The sequence below is a fragment of the Charadrius vociferus genome, unplaced genomic scaffold (genome assembly GCF_000708025.1).
Source record: "Charadrius vociferus isolate BGI_N301 unplaced genomic scaffold, ASM70802v2 scaffold758, whole genome shotgun sequence".
In the NCBI taxonomy this organism is placed as follows: Eukaryota; Metazoa; Chordata; class Aves; order Charadriiformes; family Charadriidae; genus Charadrius; species Charadrius vociferus.
This window is the reverse complement of record NW_009649934.1, coordinates 2,331,022-2,338,537: the sequence shown is the minus strand read 5'-3', so window position 1 is coordinate 2,338,537 and position 7,516 is coordinate 2,331,022.

The window sequence follows — 7,516 nt, the reverse complement described above, 5'->3', positions numbered from 1 at the left end:
GGCCCGGGGCACCGGCGGCCCCTGACCCCCCATCGCTGGGGTTTAGGAAGGGGAAAGGCTCGACACGTCCAGTCTAAAACCTGCTTTAAGCAGGAAGGGCATCGCTATGGAGCCGTGCGTTGAGATTCGGTACTGGACGGACTACAGTCCTTTGGGCACTGCAGTTAACCAAAACAGTCGGTGCTGATATTAAAGGCGACTTTTTTTTTTTTTTTTTCTGCCAAATAAGCAGTCGGTATTCCTTTGCACTTTTGTATGCACAGTCAGGATATCAAGGGTGATGGTTCCCACAGCAACTGTCGCTCATCGCTGGGGCACAGAGCGTCGTTATAGGGATGTAAAATGCTGAGTTTTTCCTACATGTGAAGATGAGTCATGCATTGAAATGGAGCTGTATTTGTATCACTGGAAAGAGCTTAAAGTTCACATGCTTTACGAGTTAAAAATACATTTGTCATTTTACATAACATAATGGCATCTGGAGTTCTAGCGGTTAGGAAAATAATTAAAAGGGCTAATGAGTCCTTTCTCCAAGGGATAAAAAGTAGTTCAACTTAGCGGGATGCAGATCTGCAGTATATTGCCATGTGATGTGACACTACAGCTATTCTGCCTCAGGTTTCCCTGCCAGGCTTTCAGCAGTTCAGCTACTGAAGGGCCTGGTCCCCTGATTCAGTCCACCTATTCTGGGCTAATCAGATCCCAGAGGAACACAGCTATTTCCAACCTTTCCTTCTCAGGTTTGGCTTCCAGCTTTCTTAGGCTTCGCACCACCTCCCACTGTGGCAATCTCAGGGAAACATATACATAACTGTAAGCTCCCAGGTTGCAAACCTTCAATGAGGCTGTTCTGTAGTCAGCAGCTTGCTCTTATTTTCCTTCCCACAGCTTCTGCCTCTATTTGCTGTTTTATTTGTCCTAGATGGTAATTTCTTTCTCTTTGCAACAGATAACTACAGTCCTCTTTCCAGCTCACAGTCACCGGGGGCCAGACCCTGCAGAAAACTTATAAATCTCTCATCTGTATTTTATAATTTGAGAAATGTACTCATTCACACCAACTTGTAGCTCCCAGCCCCAATTCTGATCTTTCCATGTAACTCTTGCACAAAAGTCTAGGGCTGCCCAAAGCAAGCAGTTGTTACAGTGGCTAGCGCATTACAGCTAGCAGAAGGCAATTTATGGCCCTATTATGGGAAATAATAAACACTGCAAAAATTCCAAACAGATGTCTACTTAAGGGGTTGCTATTTTTTACAGTGTGTGTCAGAAGCAAGGAATTTCATTAAGAAATTACGACTCTTTCTAACCATTACAAGAATGAGCTTGTACAAAATAAGCTTTGCGTGGAAGGAGGAAAGGTGAGGGAATAAGACAGGATTCTTCTGTTTGAAGTTAGTTGGTTCTACACGTCTCAGTTACAAAGAGTCTCCCAGTGAGAAAAGTTCAACTGGTAGGATACAAAACACATTTTTCAAGTTCACTGCTTGAAACGATACTTTACTGAAAGCTATGCTTGTTTGGGTTCACTACTCAATATTGGCCATCTATACTCTTAGCAAAGTTCACTGTTTCACCAGCAATAAATAAGTTTAAATAGGGCAAAGACCTTTAAAATCCAGTGTGAACCACGGTTAATAAGGCCTTACACCAACCCTCTGCTAATTTCACCCACCATAAACTCCAAAAAAGCCTTTCCAGCACCAGCCCAAGTGTCAAATAGCCTCACTCTACACAAGGATGACCACATCTGAGGAACAAAAAGCAAATATATTCCCTTGCTCTTTGTATTCATTTTCTGTCTTGGATAGGTTGCTGGAGCACAAAGCGTATCCCCAGGCAAAACACGAATATCATGTGCAGAAAATCTTTAAAACCAGTGACAAAGACAGTATTTCTCAATATCTAAAAGTCTTTGCAACAGAGTGTTTTTACAAGTAACAAGGTGGCAATCTGATACTGGAAGTAACAGCCAAAAGCATTCTGGGCTGTTGTACTAAAATTCTAAATCTCTTCCACCAGACATCTCTCCTGATTTCGCTTAGCTGAAGCTTTTTATTCAATGTTGTTCTGCCCACACTGGGCAGCCCCAAAGCAGTCTGGTTTGAGTGCTGCACTAGTGAAATGGCTCTGCTGTAGTGACCTGGTGTGGTGTCTTAGGTGACTGTGCCTGCAAACCCCTGTTGGGTACCCACTCTGAAGTTCCCGCCCTTGTAAATCCCGGCCTTTGCAAGCCACGCGCAGTTTGTACGGAGCCGATATTTGTGCAATATCCTTCTCTTAAGCTGCTGAAGGTTTTGTAATTTCCCCGAGAAGCTCTGGGGGAGGGATGAGCATGCTGGGTCCAGGCACACATCCTGGAGTTATCAACTGGGTTAACCGCTTAACCCCAACACCTCTGACATCCTAAAGGCAAACAAGCGCAGTGCCGTCACCTCGGCTGCAGTTGTCCCCCTGTCTGGCTCTGGGAGCATTTGTCACAATGTCTGCTTTCAAATGCCAGTTGTAGATCGTCCTGGGAATTACATCTCATACAATCAAAAACTTACACTGCGGATCCTACAGCTTCTCTTTGTGCTCGTGGCAGGTTGAGCTGCGTTAGCATCCTTTGGAGATACTGATGGAGGACACACTGACAGGCCCACTGCAGCTTATTGTGCCGGGGGACGTTTTTCACTGAAAACGACATTTTTATTTATTTATTGATGTTTGCTTTTTGAAGTTTTTAAAAAAACAGTACTATTACAGGATAAGAGCCCACTACGGCAAAAGTTCTTTCATCCTCGCAAAAATCCCCCAAACTGTAAATTAAATATTAATTCTGTTTTTACCAAAAATCCCCAACAGCAACATCACAAAACAACTCATTTCAAGAGAGAATTTAGTAGCTCAGCGATGCCTGCCTCGCCCCAAACTAGAAGAGTAGCTTATAGGAGCAAATAACCAAACAATAAGGCCCTAATCTTGCAATAAGCTTTGGGGCAGCAGCCCTGTTTCTCTAAGCTACTGCGTTAACCCTGTGAAGCTTCATATTTTAGCCAGCACGCAGTTTGGATATGCTGTTCCTGATTTTATCATGTTTCGGATATCACAGATACCTGTGAGCAGAGAGCACTACTCTTAAAATACAGAAAGTAAATTTTGGCTGTCCCTCTGTGTATTTTCACTGCCTTGTTGCCGTGCCGTTGCAATTCAGTAACAGTAATAACTGGGATCAAAGACATTTCAAATTTTCAAATATCTCATTTCTTAACAAAAGTGAAATGAAATATCTGAGTTTGCTCTCGTCTGGAGAGCTAGGAAAGCTGATGTCATCAAATGTTGTCTGAGGGATGGCATATTTTTGAGGAGCGATACTTACCTGAATGCTACTGTTATCCGAGTTTGTTTATATACCAAAGTGATTTGCACAGAGCTTAGCTCTTTGATAGCAATGTCTTGTGGAAATCAATACCAGCTACAATAAAGAAAATATCACCATCAGCTGAAAATAGTCACTTGTTTTTTTGAAACATTACTTCCTCTGAGTAACAGCTATATATTTTTTTTTGTGGTGTTATGAGAAATCCACTCTCTGGGATGCATCATAGCGATGTCACCAAAGAGAAAATCCTCTGTATTCTCAGGTTGAAGTGAGGACACAGCTTTGTCTGATTGGGCGGTTGCGACAACCTTATTAAATCTCTCAGGAAGTTCTTCAGAAACTGCGTCTGTGATATTAAAAGAGAGAAAGGGCAGCTCTACAGAACAATATTGTGATACGCAGGAGAAGAAAAGAAGCTTCTTGTAGGATCTTTAGCTTAGTCTGTCATGTGCACAGTGGTCTGAAACAGAGCCTATACACATGTTTTTTTTGCCTGTCTTTCAGTTCTGCTCTGGAGGTGTCTGTCTCAGACTTATGAAAAAGGAAAAAAAAAAAAAAAAGAAGGAAAAAAGTCCAACGCAAGCCAGAAATTGAAATAGTTTCTATTACCCACACAACTAGGAAAGCTCATCAGCAAAGAGCCTGGGTCTTCTCTCTCCATTGCTGAGGTAAAAAGAGGTTTATAGAGCTTTCATAGGCAATGATGTTTACCTGATACTTTGTGATCACCAAACTAGAACAACTTCTCTTTTATTCTCAACACTCTCTGCCCTCACTGGGGATTATAAAATGGTTCTAGGAGGAATTACAAATTCTAGCTATGAACTAGCAGCTAGTGAAGGAAAAGGAAGCCTCAAGACCACCAGTCGCACAATCTGGAGAGCACGTCCTAATACCTGACAGTTCCTCAAGTTTACTTCCTCCCAGTTAGCACATACTCAGCAGGTATTTTTCCACAGAAATACAGAAAAGGGTAGGACAGCTGCTTTTATAACCCCAAACTCAGACACCTTATTACAGATACCTCACCTTGGTCATCGAGAGGTTTTGGGAGGCTCCATCCCTTCTCCTCCACTAAGGGTTGCTGTACGGGGATCTTAGAGCAGAAGGAGCTCTGGGACACAGCTCATTTGCTCATTTACAGCAGGAGTCAGAGAGATACTGGTTGGATATTTCCATTCCAGCAGAGAAAAAAAAAAAAAAAAAGACAGGGTTTTTCATAGAAGTATCATAAATCAAAAGCATCACAAATCTTCCAATCTGTCTACAGAAGATGGTGCTTCATTTTATGCTGCAGGGGAGCACAAGAAATTAATCTGTCTTTCATTGAAAGAGATCCTGCAACTAATGGGTACGGCAACATTGTCTGACAGTCCTGGGGTGCCCTTCCAGGCCACCCAGGAATACAATTTTTGCAGAAACACAGCATTTGATACAAGCAGAAAACTTCCTAACAGATGCCACACTGCAATCATCTTCTCGGTCACCACGTGCCAGCAAGCCCAGGGACAAGGAATATTGTAAGTTCCTTACAGTAACATCAAGGGGTTTTTTTGCAGCCCGAAATGAAGCCCGTTGCTGTCCTGCACATCCTGCTTCTGCATGCAGCTAACTCGGGTGTCCCTGCATCCATGGCACAGCCCACCCACGCCCTGGAGACTCCCCCATTGCTCTACACCAGGCTGGGAAATCAAAACCACAACAGCAAGTTCATTACCCTCTTGTGTGTTGTTGATTACAAAAATTGGTGTGCCCTACTGAAATAATGAGAAATGAGGCATAGATGCTTATTATTGTTAATGTTTGTTTGGTCGCATGTTATTCCTTACATTACAACACAGGGCAAGGGCCAGAGATGGCCTTATGGCCACACAGCAGCCAGAGGGGCAACTTTCTTTCAGTCTTTCATATACAAACTTATAGTGAAGGTAAACCTAGTCTCCAGACACACAGACCTCTCTCAAGAGTTATGATTTTGGATGTCATTTTACATTTACACCAACTCTACAAGATTATGGAAATGTCCAACTGTGCGGCTGAAGCAGCATAACTTACCCTCAGTGCAAAGGGGGCTCTGGCCGCCTGTCCTCTCAAACGCACGTTTATCAGTAGATGGTGCTGTTGTGTTGGTGAACTTTCCTAAGGGACGAACTGGCTCACGATTTCTGGATTTTCTGACCTTCCTGACTTTATTGTGAGCTTTCTTTTGATACCTTTGATAACTAAGCCTATCACTCACCGATACTGCTCAACCATATTTGTTGTAAGTGCCTCTGCAATGTCCTAATTCTTAATACTGAACCCTGGAGAGCCATTTATATCAGTATAAACTGGATTTAAACAACTAATTTGTTGGAATGGCAGCAATTTATATTGACTGTGCACAGGTAACCAACTGCACAAGGCCGGGGGCGCCGGCAAATCGGGCATACTGTTCTGTTTCCTACTTAGGGCATTACCATGCACATGAGGAATGCCAATGAGGGGCATGACGTTCAGGTAGAGGGATGAACACTCCCGACTTAAAACCGATTGCTAATTTGGTACATAAAATAGCCCAGGCATTAGACTGAACATTTTTTTTTAAGTTTCCAATGAAGATGAAAGCTCCTTTTATTAATTCTGATATGCATTAACTACTTCGATTTAATGGTTATCTTTCAGGGTCCTGTAGGACTCGTGAAAAGAGGAGCATGGATCTAGCGCCCGCCGGTGGAAAACCACTGCCTCAGAATGCCACGCATACGAACAACACAGTGCCTGCACTGGTGTGAACACCTGCGCTGCCTCCACAGCACAGACATACAGAGCTGCCAACTGAGACCCGTTTCTGCTCGTGGTGTTTCCACTGTACAGTTCTTACCACAGCTTTCCTGCTCCGGAGATCCAAATGGCTACTCAAAACAGCAGACAGCCTGCACACAAAAGACTTTTCCAGGAGAAGATCACTAGATGGAGCCCAACTCTAAGTAAAAAACATGTAAAGATAGCTTCTCAATGTCCGCGCTGGGCTGCAGCACTCCTGCCTCACGGCACACTACAGCTATGATCTGTGGCCTCTCCAAGGCTGAAGCTGAAACACCTGCTGAATGTGCAGGTTAACTACACTTGGCAGCAGACAGCAGCCACTTCCTACTCGCTAGTCCAGCTCTGTTCAAATCCATCGTGCTGCGGCACCACCAACACAGTAAGAGGTTTTAAACAATGCTGAATTTAGATCTGAAGGAGCACAAGCACGCGAGTATCCCCCTGCAACCCCGTGCCAGAACCGCGAAGGTAAGCTGTCCAGTATCTTCTGACTGCTGTGCTTGCTCTGCACAGAAAGGGTGAGGACCAAAAGTCCTCTCTCCCCTGCTCTCCCCTCACCTCTGCTGGGAATTTCATGCATTCAGATGAAGTGTCAGCTGAAGCCCACCTTAGGATCAGAAGCAAACTGCTCAAGGGGTGCATGCACAATGACATTCCCATCCCTTTGGGTACTTAGATGGCCCCCGGCACCTCTCTCTTTCGAATAGCTCAGTATTATTGGTAGCTGTCATTACTGCGCAGGCCCTGATGTAAAGACAACGACTGGAAGCATGCGGAAGGCTAACTGGCCCCTACATGAAACAGCGGGGAGTTAAAGGCTGAGTCAGGAGCTGAACATAGTCCTCCTGCTCTCAGGCTCATGACCTGCCCATGACAACATCCTTCCAACCTTATCCTTATCATCACCTTCCCCTCCCCTCACGCCCCATCCAATTTGGTTTTAAACAGCACAATGACTACTAGTATTTTTAAAGATTCGGTGGAGGTGACACACAGGCTGCTCTCACATTCTCTCTTATCGCTGCTATGTGAAGAGGTCGCAACTCATGGCAGGAACAGAACAGTCACGCTTTTTGTTATAAAGTGCTTAAAAAAAAAAGTTTCAATAACACTAAAAGGAACTGAAATATTTCCTCCTGGGTCACCCAATTTTAACTTGACAACGATCTACAAATGCAGGACAAAATGGTGGTGGCGGTGCAACCTTTTCCAGGAGACTTAGCCGAGACGAAATCCCAATTCACGGGGGATTCCCAGATGACCAAGACCCAGGGGCACCCGACACGGTGTGACACCCTTATTTCCGCCGCCCGGCCTGCGAGACACTCCAGCACCACCACCCCC